Source organism: Dermacentor silvarum, chromosome 7 (genome assembly GCF_013339745.2).
Source record: "Dermacentor silvarum isolate Dsil-2018 chromosome 7, BIME_Dsil_1.4, whole genome shotgun sequence".
NCBI lineage: Eukaryota > Metazoa > Arthropoda > Arachnida > Ixodida > Ixodidae > Dermacentor > Dermacentor silvarum.
The window spans coordinates 161246206-161273501 of NC_051160.1; the positions used below are offsets into that span (position 1 = coordinate 161246206).

A 27296-nucleotide genomic window follows, 5' to 3' on the forward strand; every position below is an offset into this window, starting at 1 on the left:
CTTTATAACTGCGCGTTCTAAGGCATCCTGATCTCGCTTCGAAAAGTAAGGAGCTTCCCTTTGAGTTATCATAAATTGTTTCTTTCCCGATTTCCCTTCTTTCTTTGGGGTAGTTAGGCATAGCAGGTTTCTTTTCTATTGCCGCCACCCATAACCTTGTCTCAGCCTCTCTCACTTTGCGTGTGACGTTCTTTGTTGCCATGTTGCTGGCCATACCGGTGGCATATTTGCTGGTAAGCTTCCTAATTCTTTTCCTCCACTCTGATTCAATGTTTTGCCTGTACAAATACCTGAATACTCTTGCACCCCACCTACCTTCTTCCATTTTCCTTAGTCGTTCGTCAAAATCAATTTTACTCTGAGCCGCCCTTGCTTCGAAATTTTTCCAGCCCATATCACCCTGCACAGCTTCATTAGTAGTTTCCCCGTCGGCGCCCAACGCGAGGCGTCCCACTGACCTTTGGTTGCCATCGAGTCCTGATAGTACCCCTGACTTAAAGCCAACAACCGCATTTCCAAATGTAAGCCCTGCAACCATTACACCTTTCCACATACCCCGGAGCACCTCGTACCTTATCCCTATGGCGCTCTGTGTTTCATTATGGCCGCATTTCTCTTCCCTTTTGCTGTTGTTGTTTTCTCCTGTGTCTCCAGATATCTATCGCCTTCGTCTATCCATATACCAAGGTATTTGTATTCTTTTACCCGAGGTATTTCCTGGCCCTGAATCCACACTGTCTGTTCACTGTTTTCATTGAATACCATAAAACCTGATCTTTAACGCTAAATTTTAATCCTGGCTTCTCACATTCTTCTCCACAGATATCAGCCAGATGTTGCATATCACTTTGCTTGTTAGCAAGCAACACAATGTCGTCCGCATAAAATAAACCTGGAAGCTGCTGATCAACTGTTGTGCCGGCTTGTTTGTATGAGAGGTTAAACCCGATATTGATTCCTTCTAGCACTCTTTCCATCCTTACCATGTACATCATAACGTACGCGAGCGGCGCTCGCAGCGCCCCTGTAGGTCGTTTTCAGGGCTATGAGCGCTGCGCATGGAGTATGTCCAGCGCGTCGAATGTGCCGGCGCGGCTGCAGCAGCGGTTGTGGCGACGGCGCCTATGCACGTGACCTGCGCTGCTGTGGTTATAACGCCACGCGCGGCTGCAGCAGCGGTTGCGGCAGAGGCATGGGAGGTGCGGTGACCGTGGCGGTGCTTGTGTCGGTGTAGTGTGGTGCCGTATGAAAAAAAATGTACGGTTTAATAATGTATCTATCCCATGTACCTGAACAGCTTGGCTGTAATCCGTCCCTACATGAATGTTGTGGCCCCGCGAATTTTTAACAACGGAGCTGTTTAAGCCGGCCGTTAGTCCGTCCGTCGCGGACAAATATGTGGGCCGATCCTGGTGGTAGTGCAGAAAGGGTCCAAGCGCAATGGCATATACGCCTGTCCACTAGTGGAGCTGAGTCTGGCAAAGTCTAGCAAATCATGGTTGGGACTACTTAAGCTTAGTCAGTCATCGATAGCCAATCGATAGATAATCAATCAATAATCAATAAATTTCGGGAAATGCTGTGGATGACTGAGTGCTATCCTAGTGCTTAGCCTAACCCAGATATTTATATATTTTATTTATTTATTTAAAAATACCTTACAGGTATTTTTACAGGTATTACAGGTTAAGAGACAGGAAGAGAGCGGTGTGGATCAGAGAACAAACGGGGGTAGACGATATTCTAGTTGACATTAAGCGGAAGAAATGGAGCTGGGCAGGCCATGTAATGCGTAGGATGTATAACCGGTGGACCATTAGGGTTACAGAATGGATACCAAGAGAAGGGAAGCGCAGTCGAGGACGGCAGAAAGTCAGGTGGGATGATGAGGTTAGGAAATTCGCAGGCGCAAGTTGGAATACGCTAGCGCAAGACAGGGGTAATTGGAGATCGCAGGGAGAGGCCTTCGTCCTGCAGTGGACATAAATATAGGCTGATGATGATGATGATGACCTTACAGGCCTCAATTGAGGCATTGAGTAAGGGGGACAGTACATAGAAAACACACAGAAAATACATAGAATATTTGACATACATAAAACAGAAGCAATTGACATAGCTCAACCGGAGTGCTAACGCGACATAGTGATATAGCAGTAAACACGGCGACATAACGGTACCATCGCTACAATAAGGTGCAAGAACGTAGTGTAAATACAAGAATGCGTGGCGCGACAATCATAAAATTTCACATTTTATTACACATATTGTTTGCGTCGCGACGAGGCGGAAAGAAAAGCGTCCTTCACCTTCAACAAGCAACAACCAAAAGAACCTTTATTATCAGGAAGCAGCGGCTTTTATAGACCACATCGCTAGTGCCACAGCGCCGCTGTAACTGCTGACGCTGCCTAAGCTGGCGAGCTATCTTATCACACATCTCCCTCTTTTTTTCTTTTTTTTTTTTTGAAGCCACTCTTGTTACGAAGCTTGAAATCGTTCTGGAGGAACCACACACCTTCCGCTTCGTGTGTGATTGTGACAGGGATCGTTACACTGCTGTGCTCTGCTTCTTTCATCGCTGCATATTTCTGGCGATTCCGCTGTCAGTTGCGTTGTTCCTCGGCCGTCTTCTAAACTGGTCGGAGGCAGCGGGACGAGATGAGTGCGATTTCTGTGTAGAGAAGTTTCCCCGGAGTCGACCCAGTACGATCTGGGCTCGTCGGTGCTTCCTCGTACGACTCCTTCTCTTTGGAGGCCTACGATCCATACGTCTGTCCCTTCGGAAAGCTCGGGCGATCGCGCACTCCGTGGCGTCGGTCGTAGTCTCTCTTCTGGCGCTGACGCTGCGACTTCTCGAAAGCTGCCAGTTTTTGGAAGTCTGGCGTCCGAGGCTGAAGGCTTTCGCTGGACGTAGGCAGGGCCGTGCGCAGTCGTCTCCCCATGAGAAGCTCGGTGGGGCTGTATCCGTTCTTCAGTAGGCTTGTCCTGTAGGCCAGAAGAGTTTTATATGTGTCAGCAGTTTTCTTTAAGGAGCCCTTGATAAGTTTCACGGCGGACTCTGCCATTCCGTTGCTCTGATGATAATGAGGGCTAGACGTCACGTGTTGAAAGTTGTACTCTGTTGCAAACTTTGAAAATTCAGCGCCGAAGGCTCTTGAAAATTGCGGCCCATTATCGGAAACAACTATTTCCGGAATCCCATGTCTGGCGAAAATGGATTTGCAGTGGTTTATTACTGCTGATGAAGTCAGGTTATTCAGCGGTACGAGCTCCGGGTATCGTGAAAAATAATCCGTGACGATCAGCCACCATTTTCCCTCAAGAAAGAATAAATCCATTGCAATGCGCTGCCATGGCCTATCTGGAAACTTGGTCTGTAGCAGGGGCATCTTTCGGTTGGTGCTTTGCTTGAGGCAGCTGTGGCAGTTCTTAACAAGTCGTTCAATGTCCGCGTCGATACTTGGCCACCAAACTGAGCTCTTGGAACGCGCCCGGCACTTCTCGATTCCGAAGTGTCCCTCGTGAATTATTTCAAGGACGGGCTGCCGCAGTGTCGATGGGATCACTATCCGAGAGCCGCACATGAGCAGGTTTTCGACAAGGGCAATGCTTTGCCTCTCATTCCAGTAAGGCTTCAGGTCAAACCCAACGTCTCGACGGCTTGGCCAGCCTTTTGTACGCAGATTGATAAGAGCTTGACATACTGGATCTTGCTCTTGCTCCTGGGCGATAAGCTGTAAACTCGGCGCTGTTACCGGGACTGACGAAGCCACCAATCGCAGATAGCCGTGGATCTCGCCCTCCAGTTCCGTGAATTCCGCTTGTGGAAGAGGTGACCGAGAAAGCGCGTCCGCCACCGTCAGGTCCCGGCCTGGAACATACACAATGTCATACGTGTAGCGCATCAGAAGCATGCGCATTCTTTGTAGCCTCGGTGTTAATTCGTCAATTCCTTTTGACCCAAACAAAGACACGAGTGGTTTGTGATCTGTCTCGAGGCTAAAGTGCTTCCTACGAGATAATCACGGAACTTTTCACTAGCCCACACGAGGGCAAGTCCTTCCTTTTCAATTTGGGCGTATCGCCGCTCGGTGGTTGTAAGAGTTCTGGAAGCATAAGAAATCACTTTGAACTGACCGTCTTCTTGCCTTTGGCGCCGGACAGCTCCAAGACCGTACGATGAGGCGTCTGCTGTCACCACCGTTTCCGTGTTTGAATCGTAGATTCCCAGAACAGGGACCGATGAAAGAAGAATTTTCCACTTCTCGAAGGCGGCTTCTTGCGCCGGGCCCCACACAAAATCCTGTCTTGAGCTCATCATGAAAGAAAGAGGCTGAAGGACTTCCGCCATGCGGGGCACAAAACGGGCCAGATAATTTGCCATGCCCATCACGCGCCGTAACTCCGTCTTGGACGTCGGATGTGGCATTTCTGTCACCGCGTCAAGCTTTTGCTTATCAGGACGCACTGCGTTGTTCCCGATTGTATGACCCAAAAATGAAATCTGGGTGGCACTGAACTCGCACTTATCTCTGTTCAAAGTAATGCCCGCTGTGCGGAGGCGGTTCATCACTGCCCGAAGCCGCTCGTCATGCTGCGCCTGCGTGGCACCTCAAATAAGCACATCGTCCATGTGGCAGACGACTCCCTCCTGTCCTGAAAGAACCTGTCCCATTCGTCTTTGAAAATGCTCGGGGGCCGACGATATTCCGAACGGAAGCCGGTTGAAATAAAATCGTCCGAACGGCGTGATAAGAGTTGTGAATTCCTTGCTCCCTTCACTCATCAGTATCTGCCAGAAAGCCGAGTTCGCCTCGAGTTTCGAAAACGTGCTCGCTCCCCGTAGCATTCCGAAGGTGTCCCCTACGGCCGGGATGGGATGCCATTCTCGTTTAACGTATCTGTTGAGTTCCATGAAGTCGACACAGATTCGAACAGCACCAGAGGGTTTAAGAACGACAACCATAGGTGCGCATCGTGTAGTAGGCTCGGTGACAGGAGAAATGACGCCTAGTACTTGCATCCGCTCGAGGTCTTGTCTTGTTTTTTCGAACAAAGGCAGGGGGACTCTGCGTGGGGACGACAGAGCGAAAGGCTTTGCTTCAGGGTTCAACTTGAGGCCATACTCTTCTTTGAAGGTCCCCAGTCCCTGGAACACTTGTGGAAACTCAGATTCGGGGTCTAGTTTCTTTATTACGTTGATTTGTGGTAGTACGCAGAGCCTTTCTATCGCTGGTTTCCCAAGAAGAGGGGTTCGGAGGCCTTGGGGCGCGATCTTGTACGCGTTCCAAAATGGAACGGAGGCGGTCCGTTCCATCGAGCCGCACACGATTGGTCAATCTGAACCGTGACGATCAAATTGACCAATCGTGTGCGGCTCGATGGAATGGACCGCCTCCGTTCCAAGAGATCGCACCCTTGAAGTACTTACACGTCTTCGCGGCTGTTCCTTCCCGCAAACGTCATATTCATGACAGCCATACCAGATATGGCAAGGGATTTACCATCAGGTCCCTGAAGCCGGCGCCTTGCTGGTTGAAGCTTTATCGCGGGAAAGATGCGATTGAAGAGCTCCGCCGGAACGACCGTTTCGTCTGCGCCAGTATCTATTTTAAATACGACGTTCGAAGATTCAACAAGTACTGGAACTTCCCACCTGTAAGCGGATGAACGGGATGCGACTCCGAGGAAACCTGGTTCCTCGGTCCGGTTTTCGACGTTTCTGACAGCTCTGGTTGATCGGCAAACCGCCTCGAAGTGTCCTCTTTTGTCGCACTTTCTGCAGACTGCATCTTTCGCTGGACAGGGCGCTCGATTGTGCCTGTTTCTTCCGCACCACCCACATTGTTTGGGAACGTTGGTTCCACTTTCAGGCGGAGACACGTTCTTCCCCACTTGTCGCGTACCCTTCTGGGACTGTATTTGGTGGACTTCCTGTTCTCGCACGCGGTGAAGCTCTGCCTGCTGTTGGTTGACGGTCTCGTGCTGTCGTGCCACCAACAATGCTTTCTGTAGTTTTAGGTGAGGATCGAGTTGCAGAGCTCTCGAGATTTTACGATCTTGCAGGCCCACCACGAGACGATCCCGAATTAAATGTTCTCGCAGCTCCCCGTGGTCGCACGTGGAAGCAAGCGTGTGCAGTGCGGTAACGAAATCCTCGACGGATTCACCTTGTTGCGTTCGGGTGTTAAACTTAACCCTTTCATAAATGATGTTCCGTCGAGGAACAAAGTAGGCCTCGTACTCCGGCAGTACGACCTCAAACTTTTCCTGGTCGTCAGGTTCAAGTTTGAACGTTTTGAAGATGTCCTCGGCCTGAGGTCCCATTAGATACACCAATGCATCTAATTGACTCTTTTCTGGCTTCCCGTCTAGTCCAGACGCAGTTCCGAAGCGAAGAAATCGCTGTTTCCAGGGAGGCCAGTCGTTGGGTGTTGCGAAGCTGAAGGGCTCGGGTGGAGCAATTTGAAACAAAGCCATCTTACTTGGTCTTTCCTTGTAAGGTACCTGGTGGCTTGTCCGGCGTCTGGCACTGTTCAGTGGGCCCGCTGCGTCCTCGTTTCAGGGCTAGTCTGACGTCCGATAGCCGTGTTGCCTCAGATCGGCGGGCGCCACTTCTGACACCATGTTTGCGTCGCGACAAGGCGGAAAGAAAAGCGTCCTTCACCTTCAACAAGCAACAACCAAAAGAACCTTTATTATCAGGGAGCAGCGGCTTTTATAGACCACATCGCTAGTGCCACAGCGGCGCTGTAACTGCTGACGCTGCCTAAGCTGGCGAGCTATCTTATCACACACATATAGTCTGTCAAGGCATCACGGAATGAATCATGGTTGGACGGCATGCGATGGTATCCGGGAGAGAATTCCAAAACCTGACGGCACGAGGAATGGTAGAGTATATTGGAATGCTTGAGTAGAACCGTAAATGCGGGCATAGCTGAAATGATTATGAAGCCTGTGTCACGTGGAATAGGGTCGTTTCAAGCATGCCGGTGCTCGAGTAGAATGAATGAATTTGTGAAACAGTGTTAACAGGGCAATGTCTCGGCGAGTGTTCAGGGATTGTAATGCAAGTTTAAGTTTTATTTGAGTTACACTGGACTGGTAGCTGTAATCGTTTAAGATGAAACGGCTTGCCCTATTTTGAATCCGTTCTAGCAGTTCAATTAAGTATTTTTGGTACCAAATGGGTGAAGCGTACTCCAGCTGAGACCGAACGAGAGTTACATAAGCTAGCTTGCGAACATTTGAAGGGGCATTTCTTAAGTTGCGTCGCAGGTATCCCAACGATCGGGAGGCGTTAGCTGAAATGGACGTGATGTGTTCTGACCAAGAGAGATTCGATGTCAATAGCACTCCTAGATGCTTATATGGATTTGCCGTTGCCACAGGGTAATTATTAATATGGTATGGATACGATGAAGTTGTGGCTTCCGGGTAAACGTCATTACTTTGCACTTTGAAGTATTTAAAGTCATTATCCATTTGTTGCACCAGCTAATAATTTGTTCAAGGTCCTGCTGAAGAATGAGACGATCGTATGAACTTTTAAATTGGGCGATAAATTAAGCAGTCGTCGGCGAATATTCTTGTAGTGGACGATACAACGTGTGGTAGGTCATTAATAAGGATGAGGAAAAGCAAGGGACCGAGAACGCTACCCTGTGGAACACCAGAAGTAACGTCTGTTATGGAGGAAGAGTAGTTATTTGCAATAGTAAACTGCTGACGATTTGACAGAAAGTTACGGAGCTATGACAAGGTAAGACAGTCCAATCTGAGTGCGGAGAGTTGTCATATTAGGCGACAATGTGCGACACGGTCAAAAGCCTTCAAAAAATCTAGAAAAAAAGCGATCAATTCGTAAGCTTTAATTCAAGTTAGTGTGTAGATCTGTTCTAAATTCAAGTAATTGTGTCTCGCATGAGAGGCCCTTCCTAAAACCATGCTGATTATGAAAAAAGAATTTGTTAGTCTCAAGGTGTCTGTAAATCTGTGACGCGATAATATGTTAGAGCAATTTGCAGGAAATTCATGTCAAGGAGATGGGACGATAATTTTCGCAGGAGTTTCTGTTGCCATTTTTAAATACAGGTATAACTTTTGCCATCTTCCAGTCTGTGGGAAGGAGACCAGTCGCAAGTGACTGTCTGAATATGTGAAGGAGAACTTTGCTTGATACTGATACGGTATTCTTTAAAATCTTTGAGTTTATACTATCTACGCCGCATGAAGAAGACATCTTAAGGTTATTTATGAGAGAACAAAGGCCCTCCAAAGTGACTTCAATAGGTTCCATGTATTAGTAGCTGAACTCTGAAACACATGGTATGTTTGCACTGTCCTCCTGTGTAAACACAGAGCTGAAAAATGAATTGAAGGCCGATGAACATTCGCTGTCTGGAACAGGCATATTGCTGCTGTTTTGTAAGAACACCTGATCGGATTCGTTGTTCGGCTTTATTAATTTCCAAAACTTAGCTGGATTGTTTTTGAGTAGCTCTGGAAGATTATTAGAAAAATATTTCTTCTTAGTTTCACCTAAATCTCAGCAGTACGATTTGTAATTCTGCCACGCAGCTGATGTGCGAGCTCTTTTAGCACTACTATACAAGCGTTTTTTCTTATTCCTCATGCGCTGAAGCTTTTTAGTAAACCAATCATTCGTTATATTTACGAGTGGAACATCCTTGTCTACTAACGCGCACAGTGTATTTTTAAACAGTATCCAGTTTTCCTCAACGGATCTAATGTAAAATGATGGCCACATCGTAGTTGCTAAAAAAGTTTCAAGTTCCGAGATTATTGTGCTATAATTACCTTTATTGTAATCACGAATTTGCTTACTGGTTACACCGATAACCTATGGCGTTATGTTTATTGTTATTTGGAGTAAATGGTGATCGCTGAAGCCATCCAAGTATTCTATGTGACCTATAGTTTCAGGTGCACTACTAAGAAGAAGGTCGAGAACATTGGAACCACGTGTAGGTTTTGTAACAGCTTGAAAGAGATTGAAATCTAAAGACAAGTTGATGAATTCAGGCGATGTATGACATAGAGATGATAATTTCGCCCAATCAATTAGCGGATAATTGAAATCCCCAAGAAGATAGACTGAGTCAGCCGGGAAGAGTTCAATGGCTTTGTTGATTGTGTCACGCAGAGCATTGATGAAAGAACTGTTAGAATCCGGTGCACGGTAGCAATTACCGATTAGTATCCTAGAAGAAGCGATCGCGCAGGCCACCCAAATTATCTCGAGATCAGAATTAGTGTTGACCAAAAATGACGTGATGGCTTTCTTTACACCAATCAAGACACTGCCCCCTCTTTCAAAAGAGCAGTCACGCCTATATATGTCATATATGTTTGAAAATGAAAAGATTCCATCATTCTTTATTGCAGAATGCAGCCAGGTTTCCGTGAAAGCGATAACGTCGGATTTACTGTCTTCCAAAAAAGAAGAGATAAGCTGGCGCTTCGACAATATGCTTCGTATATTAGCGTACGATAGTGATAGCGAGGGTAAAATCGGGGATAGCTTTGGTGCATATGTGGCCAATACCTTGCGATAGCCAATCAATAGCTAATTGATAATCCATCAATAGTCAATTAATTCCGGGAAATGTTGAGGATGACTTGGTAGTGCTTAGCCTAGCCCAAATACGTGGCCAATGCCTTGCGATAGCCAATCGACAGTCAATCAATAGCTAATCGAAAATCGATCAAAATAATTCCTGAAAATGCTGGGGATGACTTGATAGTGCTTAGTCTAGCCCAAAAGCCAGGACTAGCTAGGTGCCCATCAGTTCCGCTCTCTCTTTATCATTGCGGCTCCAGTGCAAGCTACGCTAATTTTCTTTCGTTCAGATTCACTACAAATAACGCTATCAGGCCTCCTATTTTATCTCATGGTCCATCAAGCATCGATTGTCTTGAAGTCACAGATGCAATAATATTCAACTTAATGCTTAATTTCAATCCTAAAAAATCCTGCGGCACAAATGATATTCCGAGCGAGTTTCTTAGAAAGTATTCAGAATGGTGTGGCAAGTATCTTGGGCTAAATCTCCGCAAATCACTCACTTTGTCTCGACTACAGACGACTGGAAAATTGCAAAAATAAAACCCATTCACAAATTTGGAGATAGGTCTTTAATACCAAATCACCGTCCAATCTCTCTTACAAGCACTCCGTGTAATTTGTTAGAATACATTATCCTAAAACGCGTAACCGTTTTTCTTGAGAAACTAAATTTCTTGTCCCCTAATCAGCATGCATTTCGTAGCAGTTTATCCACTATTACCCTGCTAATCAAGGTTATTCATGACCTCGCACTTAACATCAACAATGGCGGCCAAATGGCCATTATTTTACTTGATTTATCAAATGTTTTGATTACGTTTGTCACAATAATTTATTCGCAAAACTAAAAAGTTGTATCGGAGACGTATTAGTTTTTTTTTTTCATGGATAAAAGATATTTAACAGACCGCTCACAGCTTGTGCTTTTCGAAACTGTTAAATCAGAAACGGTCCCTGTAACTTCTGGAGTTCCTCAAGGTCCCGTCCTTGAACGACTACTATTTTAATCTTCATAAATGATGTTGCAGAAAACATTGACAGTAGTATCAAGCTCTTCGCAGATGACCGCATTATTGATAAAGAAATTCACAGCTTCATAGACCACCTTAAACTCAACAGATCCCTTGCAAGTTAGTAGACAGTTGCGCTAAATAGCAAATGTCAATTAATGTGAAAAATCCGTAACCATTGCACAAACACGTAAACACAGTCGGTTTCCCTCAATTCACTTACACTATTAATGGTAAACCAGTAGCGAACGTTGAACAACCGAAGTATTTAGGCGTTACGTTGACGTCTGACCTCAGATGGGACACACACGTTGCGAACATTACGGCAGCCGCACTACGTAAGCTGTGCGATATAAAAAGATGGCTAAAGATGGCACCCGCGTCCTCAAAACTACTAGCATACACTACGTTCGTAAGACCAGTGTTATAATATGCAAACACGGCTTGGTTCCCTCAACTATATATAGTATAATAAAATTGGAGTCAGTACAGCGCAAATTCATTATATTTGTGCATAACAATAAGTAGAAACGCATGGACTCTCCCACTAATTCTCTGGCTTCTTCTGGCATTAGGACACTATCTACAAGGACAAAGCAGGCACGTCTGCTGCATGACAGCTATAGGATAGATGTGTCTAAGTATGTCGCATTTTCAGTCACGCCCCGACTCGTCCTAAGCATACATACACATTAACAGAATACTCTTTCAAGGACTCGTTTGGGCAATCGTTTTTCAAGCGAAGCTTGTTATAACTCACCGATTCAGCTGGCGTTCATGCAGACACAAACTTATCATCATGAGCATTGACTCGAGCGCCATCGTCTTCTTCCGCAGCCGGCTCGTTCGCGCTCCTCGGTTCGCGCTCGTGCTCGTGCCACTGCTCCCGCGTTCGTCGACGTCATCTGCTTCCCCAGCTGGCTCCGTTTCCGCTCATCACTCCAGCGTAGAATTTCAATTCTGTTCTGTCGTCGTAATTCTGAGGCCACGTATACGGGGGTATGAGCCATTGCTTAAGGGGGTATGAGCCATTCATTGTCTTACGTAACGGACAGATTTAATTTTGAAGCAATTTTATGGAAATCCAACCAGAATGAACGCTCTCGGGAAAGGGCTCGTCGTCCACGTGCCGATTCCAGCGTGAGGGCTTCCGAAGCCTAGGCAAAACGTTAGTGAAGGGCCGCGGACTCCGAGTTGAGGGAGCGCGATGTTGAGGCCAAACGTTAGCGTCGTCTTGCCCTCCAGGAACCCGATAATGGTGGTGCACGCTTCGGCAACGCTAGCGCCAACTTCCCCGGTGCTACAGTGGCTATTCTAGCCACTGTACCGGTGCGACGGCCAGGTTTCAACGCCATTTTTTCAACCGGAACTTCGAAGCCAGCTGCAGTGCGTGTGACCGGTTGTGGTTCGAGCACCACGTGGTACTCGTCAGTGCAATTCGTTCGGAGGAACACCGAAGAAACGCACGACAAGCTTCGGTTACCCCCATTTCCTCGACAAGGAAGGGGCTGCTAATTTTTAACAGCCAAGCTGTTCTAGCTAATCGTAAAAAGTGCCACCTGCTGCCGCAAAACCTCGCTGACCTATGACGTCACTGCGTTGTCTAGCAACCACCTCGCGGAGCGGTGTGTGCCTCGCCTCCTCTCCGTGCCGTGCACATGTTGCCTTGCAATGGGACGTTAAGTAGAGGGAAGGAGAGCATACTCGGGAGAGGGAAATAGAAAATGAGAGCAAGATAGAGGGAAATTGTAGCACCACAACGAGGCAACGGGCAGAGCTGCTGCCGACACCACCCGCGCTGCCTAGCCGCGCATGCGCCGAAACAGTAGCAATGATGTCACCTCGCGTCGCCTAGTAACCGCCGGTGCAGGTGCGCGCTCGCTTCGCCCGACACAGACACGGCTCCGCCAAGCACCCGCCAGCTGCGCGCTACTGCGCATGCGCCGTGACGTCATCCCGGCGTGTCGTCTGCTCCGCGCCGCCCGTACAGTGTGCATAGCTTTCGCCCAGTGTGCATGCGCTTGGCCTTGGAGTTTGCCATAAAATGGGCTGCGCCTAGTGTCAACTTTCACTATATATCGAGCGGCTAGCCTCCAATGCGTTCGGCGTCGGCAAGCAACAGCATTATTGGTACTCTGTCAACCTTGGTTAGCCTACCTGCGTTTGTGGCATGCCAGGAACGCTGTCACTCGTAGGCGCCGACGCATGCAGTGCTAGTCGCGCGAAATGTCGCGAAAGGGAAGGTACCTCCGAAAATGATCGCTCGAGAATACCTTCCCTACATGCGTAGTTAAGATAAACCAAGATAAACCAACTCGTCACATTGTTTCATTCTCTTGCAAAAACCCTGGGTAGACACGGCAAGGTAGGTATGCTTTTCTTAGAATTCTGTGAAACTTTTCACAAAGTTCCTCACGGCAAACTAATTTTCAAACTTAGACCAATATGTATTCGAGAAATTTTTGTTTGTTGGATTTCAGCCTACTTAACTAGTCGGAAACAATACGTATAGATGTCGGAGGCCAACTCTCGGACTGTCTTCCAGTCACATCTGGTGTACCACAGGGCAGTGTGCTAGGCCCTTTGCTATTTCTATTGTATATTGTAACGTAGATCGAAGACGGAGTCTTCAAAAATAGACACTTCTCTTTAATGGCGGGCCAGAAGAAGAACGTGTAGCCTACGCGCTTCGTCGTCTTTCAAAGCGCCGACCTTTGTGCGCGCCGTCCCGCGGTGCGGGAGCCCCACATCATTGTGTCAATTGCCCCCACGCAAAAAGCGACCGTCTCGGTCGTGTCGATATTAATGATATTGTTGATTTTGTTAACCCTGGTGTAGAATTTAGATTATTTGCTGATGATTGTGTTCTGTTTAAAGAATTTATTTGCACTAACGATTACAACGACCTCAATACTAGTCTGGGTAATATACATGGATGGTGTATACATTGAGGAATGTCACTAAACATAAGCAAATGCGTCTGCATTCCAGTAACTCGGAAAAAGAATCCATTTCCATATACTTACTTCTTAGGGTCTGTACCATTACAACAAGTTGCTACAAATATCTCGGTGTGACACTGACTTCTAACCTATCTTGGAATTTTCATACTGATAATGTTTGCTCATCTGCCTTTCGCAAGCAATGTGTCCTGAAACATAAACTTAGAACTGCACCCCCAAGAGTAAACTTCTCTGTTACACCGCTCTTGTGCGACCAAAACTAGAATATGCGTGCATTGCATGGGATCCTTATACTAAACGTAACATTGATAGTCTTGAGCGCATTCAAAGAAAGGCTGTAAGGTTTATATATAACAAATTTTCTGTGTTAGACTCACCCTATAAATTAATGCAAGCTAATGGCATACCCTTTTTACAGGCACGAAGGCAAATATTTTTAGATTAGAATTTCCTTCCCAACTTCTGAACAAGCTAGCTCTAGATATTTCACCGTATTTATTACCCTTAACTAGCAGACCCACCCGACACCACCAACAAAATGCGCTGACGCCATATTTTGCTCGCACTGACCTGTTTAAATTTTCGTATTTTCCAAGCACCATACATCATTGGAATTGCCTTACTGAGGCAAGTGATCAGATTGAGAGTTACCATTTTTTATCCTGCATCGGTATTGCTGTTTTGTCGCTATTTGTTTTAGCTTTTGCTGCTTTGTTTGTATTTGTATTGTCCACCCTGTTTGGACCTTGAGTCCGCAGTATTGAAGTAATAAATAAATAAACAAAATAAGACCTAGCAGCAACCAAGTTTATACCCAGCAGTAGCAGCCAGTAAGACTTGAGGATCGACAGTTTCGCTGTGCCTAAGCTTTGCACGACCGAGTCCAAGCATGCCCGTTTTTTTTTTCCACTTCCGATACGCGAATATAATCGTTTAAGTCCAGGTGTCACGGATGCCGAAACATTGTACGCTTTCACCGCAAAGTTTGAACATGCTTAACCTAACCTGTTGTGCCATCGCCATTGCCGCACACATTCTCGCCATTCCTGCACTTATACAATGTGTTTCCTTACCCTCATATTTGCTGGCAGTGAGCATTCAAATATGCACAGATTTAACTGGTTCTCTTCTTTATTTCAGTCGCATTTTTGTACCAGATTGCAATCCTGTGCCTGGTTGTGGTTCGCTTTTGATTTATCAGTATAATTTTCTGGTGTTTGCACATTGCGCATAATTGATACGGCTTTGATTCTCCTTGCTTGGCAAACTGGTTGTAATCCCTCCTCGGTGGTTGTGCTTTATTTCGTGTGCGCAGCATGCATGTTTTCTAAATGTTAATTTTACTTTGTGTGTGTGATCTTTGCTTTAAATGCTGTGTCGAGAAACGTTTTTTTCTCGATAAATTTTTGTGTTGTTTTCTCTTGCATGCACAATGCACTTCATTGCACACTTTTAAACTTTGTTACGCTGTTGATGTTCCTTGCGTGAAAAGCTGCTTAGGGCTCATTTATTGCTTTAATCCTACCTGCGGAGGATGTGCTTCGTTTCTTTGTGTGTGTGTGTGTGTGTGTGCGTGCGTGCGTGCGTGCGTGCGTGTGTACAGTGCGCATGTTTACGAAATGTCTATTCTTTTTTTCTTTAAACATGATTATTCCTTTGTTAATGATAACCTGCTATGCTCTCAACAGAGTGGCAGTATTGAAAATATATAAAATAGATAAATAAATCTAAACTAATAAATACCCGTATAAATAAATAAAGGACAAGCCAATAAAATGTAACAAAACTGTTCGATTTATATTGTCCTGTCCGCTTGCAAAATGTGAGCGTAACGCTTCGATGGCCTTACGTGATACATGCGTGTATTGGTCGCCTGATGCAAGTATCCGTGCGCCGCGCGTCATGTTCAGTCCGCGAATGCACGCACAACGATCATTCGAAGCACGTGTCCTAAGAGCTCCTCTGTGCCTCCACCCCGGTTGTTTCGGTTGGTGTACACTTATATACACTTATACTTTCTTGCCGCTTTATTATGTTGCCGCTTTCTCCGGCAAAATCGAGGACAACTCAAGGCCGAGTTGCATCACAACGGCAGCCGACGAGCGCCGGCAAACGCAGCTTCGGAATCGCGGTTGAGTCGTTGTGGCTGAGTGGGCATCGCTGTAGCTTTGCGTCGCCACCCGGCTCTGCACTGGGGTCCACTTCAGCTGTCTGCCTGTTTTGTGTGCACATCCCGCGATTGAGTTCCAGGTGTGCAGCTTGTATACCATTGAACCGCTTCTAACGCTCCACAAGCTTCCACGGTAAGAAGCGTGCACGCTTTTGCAGAGGAGAATTCCATCCGTTTGGTAGCCTCAAATGTCGAAGATTCCGCGTGACACCTTGCTCTACGCTGTAAACAAAAGTAAATGTAAGAAAAACAAATAAACAAAGCATTTTCGACCTTTGTTACAACAAAGGCTCTTTTAACGGTGTCTAGAGACAAATTTCAATATGAAAAACGATTTATTTTTCTATGCATGCTGAAAGACAACATTTTTTTTATATCTAGCAAATGTGTGCTTATGCGGCAAAGTCAAAATTTCTTACAATACTACGAGCCCAATGTGTTTTGTTCGTCCCGTGACAATTCCCAATTACCGTGTGTGTGCTGCTTCACCAGCCCCGTATTTGTAGGCACACAGATCTCCGCCCAAGCCAATCAGTCTTAATTTTTGATGAAGAAATACAGCTGCTCCCCTCGAAATATGCATGGCTCAGAGCATCGCTATAGACAATACTGCAGAGTTGATGCTTGGGTGTGTCTCGTAGCGCCAGGTGTCATGTTGCCGGATGTCTTGTCCCTTTTCATATGTTCTATGTTGCGTGGTTGTCTGTGCTTGCGAAATTTGATACAACCGCATCCCCGCATTTGACTCTTTCGTACTCCCTGAAAGTTGCAGTCATGTGGAGGAGTAAATGTCACGCCTGTGTGGGAGTAAACAAAATAATTGTTCTTCTGTAAAATTATTAAAAAATCTATGAACACAAATGATAGTGAAACTGCAGAAAAAGTGAGAAACAGAGAAGGTATACCACTAAAATTGCCATGTATTGTTATTTGTTGCACAGAAAAAAAATACAGCACAGGCATCACTCACTGCAGTTAGTCGCGCAAATCCTTGACTAAATTGTTGGGATCGTTTTGGCATACTATAGGTTTAAACAGTATGCTTCACTAACCACTCATTTGGAGACTTCCTGCAGGACCGTTATTAGTTTTTATACCGTGTTCGAATCCTGCATCGGCAAACCTGCGTCAACGTGGACGCAAGAGCACCCTGACAGACGAAACCTCCTATTAAGATAGTGTTTATAGCGGCATAGTGGGTCAAGGTCATGGGCGAAAATACCCACGCCGAAAACAAGTGAGGCTTGAGAGAGTCGATACGGGTATAGTGAAAGCAACACCACCTGGAGGAACTTCTATATACCAGGCCGGGGAGCTGCCTCCATGGCGTCGCAGGAATATGGCCGCCTGCCTCCATTGGGCGGCAAGATGCCGCTTCCGTAATTGCTACTGACGTGACGTTTCCTTTTTCTGTGTTTTTTTTTCTTCAGAAGGTCTTCTTACGCTGTATGCAGTAAGACTAAGTGCAACGGAATACACAGAGTTTCAAACGTTTGAAGCACAGAGGGGCTGTGCTTATTTATAAGAATTAATTTTCAGCTGCGTTTCTCTAGTTTTGGTGTTAGAGTAGAACACTTCCGTTTGTTGTGCAGTCAGTTGAATGTATGTGCTGCATTTTAAAGCATATTTCAACACAACGATACTTCTCGCTTTGTATGCTTTGAACTCTGAATGGACCTCATCGCTCAACACTTGGATGGCGAGTTCTGCGGCGAGCGGGTTCTAAGCTTTTAAACAAGTTGGCCGATTCGAGAGCTCTTCCGGCACAGCAGAGATGGTGTTTGCGGCTAACATGGCAAGATACGGCTGCCCTCCTCTGCCAGTGTGTAAACCTAAAAATGGGAAATGAGAGCAAAGAGTACGAATACATATCTCTCTCGAACGCTCAGGGAGAGATAAAATAGAATACTAGATTGACAAAATATTAAATAACATAAAAATGTAAGTAATCGCGATACTGGTGAGCTAAAAAATAGGCGAAAAAATGCCGTATGAAATAAGTAATAAATTGGGGCACAGTATATTACTAGTTTTAGCCTAACCAGGTGTACGAGCGCGAAGAGTTATTCTCATAATCGTGCAATTAGTAATGAAAATGGATTGCAGAGCTCTTTTTACCTTGTTTATGCGTGTCGGTAGCAGTTTATTCAACTTGTGGATGAGATAATGACTCTAAATTTTATTCCTCTGGCACAAAAAAAAATCTGACTGCAGGATATGAAGTTTAGGTCACTATAATAGAAATGTACAGCAAAGAAATCGTGCCTCGTTAATAGAAATATGCACACTAAACATTGACAAAGTAAGGGTGCATATATTGTCACGCTCTACCGAATATGCAAGTAAATCACTACATGCCGCCCCCGTTTTTGTGTGAGGAAGTGTGCTTCTTTAGCCAAAAAGCTGTCTACACAGTCAGTTTCAACAACTTCCTGCTGCAGCGCGTTGCATATCTTTATACGCCTCAGAAAAGAAAAAAAACAAGAAGAAAGACGAAGCTCAGTGCGTGTCGCATGTCCTGAGCTGATTGTCGTGAGGAGGAGGAGGAGGAAAAAAGAAGGAAAGGCAGGGAGGTTAACCAGAAGCACGTCCGGTTTGCTACCCTACACGGGGGAAGGGGTTTAAAGGGATGAAAAGAAAGGAGAGAGAGGGAAGAAAGCACTCGCAGTATAAACACGTGCGGTTGTCCAACACTTCACAATCGGTCACTGAGGCCAGTCGACTTCATGAACTGTAACAATGCCCGCGTCGCTTTGTAAGCCTGCGACGCGTGGGACCACGGTCCAAGAATCTTTGTCTCTGAAAACGGTCTGCTGTCTAATCGGTCTAACACACTCCGGAGAAGGTCACGTTCGGTCTCATAAAGATGACAAAAACAACACGTGTTCCACCGTCTCCTCACAGTTGCACGAGTCACAGATTGGTGTGTCGGACATGCCCAGAAGGAATGAGTATGCTTTCGTAAAAGCCACTCCTAACCAGAGGCGGCCAAGTAAAGTTGCATCACGGCGGAGGAAGCTCGATGGAATTTGTAGCCTCATTGTAGGATCCAGCCGTTGGAGATCACAGTTCGTAAAAATCGGGCTGCTCCATGACGTTTCTGTCTCGGTTTGAGCGAGTAAACGAAGACCCCTCGCAGCGTCTGTCCTCGATAAGGGTATAGGAACAGTCAGGGTTTCCTTATGGGCTGACCGGGCGGCATCATCGGCAAGGTCATTACCGACGATGCCACAGTGCCCCGGCAGCCATTGAAAGATGATGTCATGTCCGTTCATGAGGGCTTGATGGAGAACCTCTCTGGTCTCAAACACCAGTTGTTCATGTGTCTTGCGTCGTAATGCTGACTGCAGACTCTGAAGGGCTGCCTTGGAGTCACAAAAAATGACCCACTTTCGAGGTGGTGTTTCTACGATGTAATTAACTGCAGCACGTAGAGCGGCAAGTTCTGTAGCCGTAGAAGTCGTTATGTGGGACACTTTGAACTTCCTTGTGACTTGTAAGGTCGGGATGATAAAAGCGCCTGTGGAGCTGGTGGCTGAGACAGATCCATCGGTGTAAACCTGCGTTCTTAACTCATATGCATCGTTCAGCAATGACAATGTCAACTGTCGTAGAGCTACCGTGGAATGACTGAGCTTGTTCGTAATTCCCGGAATCGTGAGGTGTACTTGTGGCTGCCGTAGACACCACGGGGGTGACAGTGGTCTTGCTGCTAGTGTAAATCCCGATGGAAGGCAGCCTTGATGTGTCGCAACAAGTTTCGAAAACGTGGCCTGAGGTCTTTGTGCCGGCAAAACAGCAATGTGATGACTGGGTACGCGACACAGGTGTCGAATGTGTGCTCTGAGGTTGTCAACCGTGATGTATGTTGGAATCAAGTAGTCTCTAGCAATCACGATTGTTGCATGAGTCGAGGCGCATCGTGGAAGTCCAAGACATGTCCGCAGAGCCTGGCCTTGCAAACTTTGGAGGGTACGAATATTTGTTTTGCATGTGTTCGCCAAAACCGGCAAGCTGTATCGTAAAAAGCCCAGAAACAGTGTTCTGTACAGCTGCAGCATGGACCGTACCGACGTTCCCCAAGTTTTTCCACACAGGAACTTCATTATATGTATAATTGAAATTAGTCTCCGCTTCAGGTAGATGCAGTGGGGGCTCCATGAAAGGTTCCTTTCAATAATCACACCTAAGAAGCGGTGAGACTTCTGGTATGTAATATCCTGGCCATTGAGAGAAACAGGGTACGGTGACATGGGTTTGCGCGTAAAGGCAATGAGCGCACATTTTTCGATGGACATAGTAAGGCCTTGTTTTCGGAGATAGGAACAAGTTAGGGTGGCTGCCCGCTGAATTCTTGCGCGCACTTGAAGACGAGTCACCGCAGAAGACCAAAGAGAAATATCGTCGGCGTAGATCGACAGGTGTATTGTATTGGGTAATAGTTCAGCAAGGCCAATCATAGCTAGGTTAAACAGAATAGGGCTCAATACCCCGCCCTGTGGGACGCCGCAGTAGGTATAATAGTTGGCAGAGGGGCCATTTTCGGTCTGCACATAGAAGGACCTTCTGGTCAAATAGTCTCTGATCCATTGAAACATACGGCCACCGATTCCGACAGCCTCCAGTGATTCAAGGATCGTTTCATGTGTGACATTATCGTACGCCCCTTTCACATCAAGAAAGAGCGCCACTGATATGCGCTTGAGACATTTTTGTTGCTGTATGTACGTTGTCAGGTCGATAACATTGTCTATTGAAGACCTGCCTCGCCGTGAGAGATTATAATGAAATTGGGCGATGGGGTGGTTGCAGTTGTACATGTTTATTGATATGATCATGTCGATGCGATTGTGATCAAGCTGAAAAAATGAACTTCATTGCAGTTACTTGTCGCCGACAAGCAGGTATCTGTGGTACACTTCAAGGACAGTACTCACGGTGCCCTGGCGGGAATACTGTTTCCCTTCGCCTAAATATATTATACTGATTGTGTTACATCGGCGACCGTCAATCTTTAATCCACCCTAATCTACGAGTTTCCGGATTTAAGCACGTCAGCGTTGTTTTATTATTGTTCAATTTATTTACCACACGAACTGCACCCTAGAGCAATTTTTTCGAGTCACAAGATAAGCTGCTTTTGATCATAAGTGCAGCGCACAAATCTTTACACCACGAGGTCGCCTGCGACTAGTCAAACTCTCACGCCATCCTCAACGCAAAAGCTGACGTCACAAATATATATCGCAAAAAGTAAAGGCCCTAACACAGATCCCTGCAGTACCTTAATTAAGTACACTTGAAGCCAATTAGGTAATATTATTACCTTCTTCTTCTTTCTGGGGTTTTACGTGCCAAAACCAGTTCTGATTATGAGGCACGCTGTAGTGGAGGGCTCCGGATTAATTTTGACCACCTGGGGTTCTTTAACGTGCACTACAACGCAAGCACACAGGCGTTTTTGCATTTCGCCTCCATCGAAATGAGGCCGCCGGGGCCGGGATTCGATCCCGCGATCTCGTGCTCAGCAGCACAACGCAATATTATTACCTTAGTGAAAGATTCCGTACCATTTGACAGATAGGCAGCAATCGGGGTTAACTTTTATTTTAGTCCATAGACCGTATATTCTCGATTATTGTTTGGAATGTAGGGCGTGCGACTATATATACAGGGTGTTTTTTTTTAGCTGCACCAAATTTTCTAAATTAGAAAAATATAAATCTAGGTCACATTATGTTTACCATTGGAGTGTACGGATTGGCGGCCTCTAGATACAGAGCAATTTCCGCACTTACATGCGTAGTTAGCGAAGTTACGGTAATTAACTTTCTAATTATCAACAATAGGTGGCTACAGCAAATGAGTACTTTGGGGCCCGCTGGGCAACGCCGCTGTCTGCGGCGTTGGCCTAGCGCTTCAATGCCAGCGGGCCGCCAAATTTACCTCGTCATTCCGTCGTGCGCCACGTTGCGCTGTAGCGCCAACCCCGCTCCTTGGGCTTTTAGATACTGCAGGCACGGCGTCATATCAGTCTGTAGCGTCGACTGCGAACGCCGCAGTAGATATGCCTACACCAGTAGATATGCCTACACCAGCCATTAAGAGGCATATTCACCTACCATATTTCTGGCACCAGTCGATGGAAACGAAATAATAGCCATATTCTCTGAAATGAACAACAGCGCTTCCTGCGATGCTAATGACATCCAAATACGTCCTGTCAAATACGTAATTGATCTTATATCTGATCAACTTGCATATTTATATAATCTATGTTTACAATATGGGCAATTTCATTCAGGCACGCAAATTGCCAGGGTAACCGTTCTGCGCAAAAAAGGCGATATAAATGATTTCTTAATTTATCGGCCTATTAGTATACTTCCCGTTTTTTCCAAGGGTCTTGAAAAAAGTAATTCTTCGACGCGTAGAGAAATTTTATCAAACCCACGGTTACTTAGGGTAATCTGTGGACTACCTTATGGATACACAACAAGAGATCTCTTCGTTAAATTTGATATTGTTAATATATTTAGTTTATACCACTACAGGCTACTGCGCAAGTACAAAGCGGAGTTGAAAAACCACGAGTACAGCTTTTCTAGCCTTGCGTCGTTAAGCTTATTCCAATCCCCGTATGTACACCGTCACAAAGCTCACTGGGTCTTACCGACTACTACACTACCAGTTACCCCTCATATTAAATTAATCAATCGACGCGCAAGTTAGTTTTCCGGACATCCATAGTTTGGGCATACGCCAATTTTTCGTAAAAAGAAATCAGCAACAATAACCACTTTCATTTGCCCACTTTCTCCTAATGCAGGTGATTTTTTGCTGCTTATTTTTCTACTTTTCTTTTTATTTTATTTTTGTGAGCGAAGCTATGTTCTTTGTTACCATGACTGTATTTACATCTATGTATGCTTGCGTATGTATATATATATATATATATATATATATATATATATATATATATGTGTGTGTGTGTGTGTGTGTCTGCCTTTACCGAAGCTGTTATCACCTATCTCAAAACGAACGCCTGTATTTAATGTTTATTATTATTTTTTTAACCACCCCTTATGTAATACCCCTCCAATGGGGTCTTTAAGGTATTAAAGTGAAGTGAAGTGAAGTGAAGTGTGTGTGTGTGTGTGTGTGTGTGTGTGTGTGTGTGTGTGTGTGTGTGTGTGTGTGTGTGTGTGTGTGTGTGTGTGTGTGTGTGTGTGTGTGTGTGTGTGTGTGTGTGTGTGTGTGTGTGTGTGTGTGTGTGTGTGTGTGTGTGTGTGTGTGTGTGTGTGTGTGTGTGTGTGTGTGTGTGTGTGTGTGTGTGTGTGTGTGTGTACATTTATTTATATGCGCGCATTTGCGAATATATATGGGCGTTCATGTATGCCTGTAGGTGCGTATATGCACTTTTTCTATTCTCTCTTTTTTATTCCAGCGTCAACAAATGCATCTTTTCTTCTTTCCTTTTTTATTTTTCTTATTTTTCGTTGGTTCAACTGCAGAACTAACATTATCACGTATGTGCACTCAAATGTTTTGTACTGTATGCCCCACTGCTGCTGCCTCTTGTAATGGGAGTGGCAACACCGTCAAGCGGATTGTCGCTTTTATTCCCACCCCCTCCATCATTTTTGTATTGATGCGAAATAAAACATTATTATAAGGACATAGCCGGTAACATTGATCAATTATACAGCATTCATCATCAGCCTATATTTTATGTCCACTGCAGGACGAAGGCCTCTCCCTGCGATCTCCAATTACCCCAGTCTTGCGCTAGCGTATTCCAACTTGCGCCTGCAAATTTCCTAGCTTCATCATCCCATCTGGTTTTCTGCCGACCTCGACTGCGCTTCCCTTCTCTTGGTATCTATTGTGTAACCCTAATGGTCCACCGGTTATCCATCCTACGCATTACATGACCTGCCCAGCTCCATTTCTTCCGCTTAATGTCAACTAGAATATCGGCTATCCCCGTTTGTTCTCTGATCCACACCGCTCTCTTCCTGTCTCTTAACGTTAGTCCTAAGATTTTTCGTTCCATCGCTCTTTGTGCGGTCCTTAACTTGTTCTCGAACTTCTTTGTTAACCTCCAAGTTTCTGCCCCATATGTTAGCACCAGTAGAATGCAATGATTGTACACTTTTCTTTTCAACCACAGTGGTAAGCTCCCAGTCGGGATTTGGCAATGCCTGCCGTATGCACTCCAACCCAATTCTATTCTTCTGTAAATTTCTGTCACGTGATCACGGTCCCCTGTGAGTAATTGACCTAGATATACGTACTCCTGTACAGACTCTAGAGGCTGACTGGCGATCCTGAATTCTTGTTCCCTTGCCAGGCTATTGAAGTCTATCTTCGTCTTCTGCATATTCATCTTCAACCCAATTCTTACACTTTCTCGATTAAGGTCCTCAATCATTAGCTGTAATTCGTCTCCATAGTTGCTGAATAGGACAATGTCATCTGCAAACCGAAGGTTGCTGAGATATTCGCCGTTGATCCTCACTCCTAAGTCTTCCCAGTCTAAGACCTTGAATACTTCTAAGCATGCAGTGAATAGCATTGGAGAAATTGTGTCTCCTTGCCTGACCCCTTTCTTGATAGGTAACTTTCTGCTTTTCTTGTGGAGAACCAAGGTAGCTGTGGAATCCTTGTAGATGTTTGCTAAGATATTCACGTATGCCTCCTGTACTCCTTCATCACGCAATGCCTCTACGACTGCTGGTATCTCTACTGAATCAAATGCCTTTTCATATTCGATGAAAGCCATATAGAGAGGTTGATTGTACTCCGCAGATTTCTCGATTATCTCATTGATGACATGGATATGATCCATCGTAGAATATCCCTTCCTGAAGCCAGCCTGTTCTCTTGGTTGGCTGAAGTCAAGTGTTGCCCTGATTCTATTGGAAATTATTTTGGTGAGCATTTTATGCAATACTGAAAGCAAGCTAATGGGTCTATAATTCTTCAATTCTTTAACGTCTCCCTTCTTATGGATTAGTATAATGTTGGCGTTCTTCCAGCTCTCTGGTACACTTGAAGTTGTGAGGCATTGCTTATAAAGAGCCGCAAGCTTTGCAAGCATAACTCCTCCATCTTTGATTAAATCTACTGTTATTCCATCTTCTCCAGCAGCTTTTCCCCTGGTCATGTCTTTCAAGGCCCTTCTAACTTCATCGCTAGTTATAGAAGGAGCATCTGTATTCTGTTCACTAATTCGAATGAAAATAGCTCGGATGCTTTGGGCACTGAACAGGTCAGTATAGAATTCTTCCGCTGCTTTTACTATGTCATCGAAATTGCTGCTGATATTACCATGCTTATCGTTCAGTGCATACATCTTGCCTTGTCCTATGCCAAACTTTCTTCTTACTGATTTAATGCTGCGTCTATATTTCACGGCTTCCTCAATATTTCCCACGTTATAATTTCGAATATCTCTTACTGTCTTCTTGTTGATTAGTTTTGACAGCTCAGCGAATTCGATCTGATCTCTTCAGTTGGACATTTTCATGTTGTGTCGTTTCTTTATTAGGTCATTTGTTTCTTGGGAGCGCTTACTTACTGGTTGCCTTGGTGCCTTACCTTCCACTTCAATTGTTGCTTCTGAGATCAACCTAGCTACGGTTTCATTGATTACCTCTAGGTTGACTTTATCTTCCTTTTCTAAAGCTGCGTATTTATTTGCGAGCACCAGCCTGAATTAGGTTGGCCTGTTTCCTCTTGACTAATTTCGCTCTTTCTCTCTTCAAATTGAGAGAAATCATAGACCTCACTAGCCTATGGTCACTGCACTTTACCTTACCTAACACTTCTACATTCTGCACTATGCTTGGATCGGCAGAGAGTATGAAATCTACTTCATTCCTTGTCTCTCCATTAGGGCTTTTCCAGGTCCACTTCCTGTTGCTGCGCCTCCTGAAGAAGGTATTCATTATTCGGAGCCTATTCCTTTCCGCGAATTCTACTAACATTTCTACTCTTGCATTCCTAGAATCATTGCCGTAGTTGCCAATTGCTTGCTCAGCAACCTCCTTTTTCCCCACTTTTGCATTGAAGTCGCCCATGACTACAGTATGCTGAGTTTGCACCTTTCTCATTGCTAATTCAACATCTTCATCAAGCTGTTTTATTTCTTCATCATCGTGACTAGAGGTTAGGGCGTAGGCTTGTACTACCTTCATTTTGTACCTCCTATTCGGCTTTATTACGATGACTGCTACCCTCTCATTAATGCTGTTGAATTCATCAATGTTGCCCGCGATGTTGTTATGGACTAGAAATCCTACCCCGGATTCTCTCATATCTGGAAGACCTCTGTAGCAGAGGACGTGGCCGTTAGTCAGCACTGTGTAAGCCTCACCAGTTTTTCTAACCGTACTAAGGCCAATAATATCCCAGGCATTGCCTGATAAGTCTTCAAATAGTCCTGCTAAGCTAGCCTCACTCGAGAGGGTGCGCGTGTTGAACGTTGCGAGGTTCAGTTTCCATTGGCGGCCTGTCCGGACCCAGAGATTCCTAGCACCCTCTGCCGCGTAGCAGGTCTGACCGCCGCCTTGGTCAGGTGCTCCGCAGCCACTGAGAACTGAGGGCCATGGGTTAATTGTCGGAGTCATGAGGGAAGTAGTGGCTGAATACTGCACCACGGAGGCCAATTCCTGTTGTGGTGAGGGAGTGACTTTGATGAAGCTTAGTGGGCCTTCCTAGTTTTGTTGCACCTGAACTAGTATAGCCCCACTAGCTCTCGACAATATATATGTTTTTTCTTGCCGGTGTCAGGCACCACACCATGCTGGAAAATGTAGTGGACTGGAGTAGGATTCGAACTTACGACCTTCAGATTGGAAGCCGGGTATTCTACCTCTGCTCGACGCCACCACTTATACAGCATTAATGAGAGGCAAAGTAAATGGGTATGCGCAAACAAAACACGGACACAGTAATAGACACGGACGAGCGCAAACTTTCAACTGACTTTATTTTTTCCTACGTTGTCAATATATACTCGCAATGACGTATGTACAGCAGCGGTGATCACATGACACGCTTCAAAGATTACAACATGCCACGCGAGAATACTATCTCAATATCCTTTAAAGAAATCGATGTATCACTTATACAGGCATCTCCTTTTGACGAAATATAAAAAGCTTCCATCATTTCTCGGGCAGTGGTATCACGGCTTTTGCCCAAAATCTTGATGCCTCGGAAATTCGGTTCACACATGCAATGCAGACGTGCGCAGGCTAATGCGCATTCTCAGTATTCTTAACCAGTAGCTCATATTTCCTTGCAGGAACGTTGACGCACCGGCCAGTTTTCCCTACGTTCGTCTTTCCACATAATAGCGGAATTTCGTACACAACGCCAACCGGGCATTTTACGTAGGGCGGCTCGTGCATTTTGCCGCATCCTCCAGGATTTTTTTTTCTTATCAGAACATATCCTCGGGCAGAGCCCAGCGAACTTGCGCGGGGCTGAAAAAACAATTGGCACAGCGTGCCTACTCGCAACCTTCTTCAATTTATGAGAGGTGCGAT

The 27296-nt window shown here is 45.5% G+C and overlaps 1 protein-coding gene across 1 annotated transcript in view; it reads left to right on the plus strand.

Annotated features, from left to right (window-relative positions):
* Positions 1 to 15689: 15689 nt before the first annotated feature.
* The window catches only part of LOC119458628 (cytochrome P450 4c3), a 136555-nt gene continuing 124948 nt past the window's right edge, over positions 15690 to 27296 (plus strand). The window contains exon 1 of the mRNA XM_037720474.2: positions 15690 to 15871. The gene's annotated coding sequence lies outside the window, so the exon portion shown is untranslated. The remainder of the gene's footprint in view (positions 15872 to 27296) is intronic.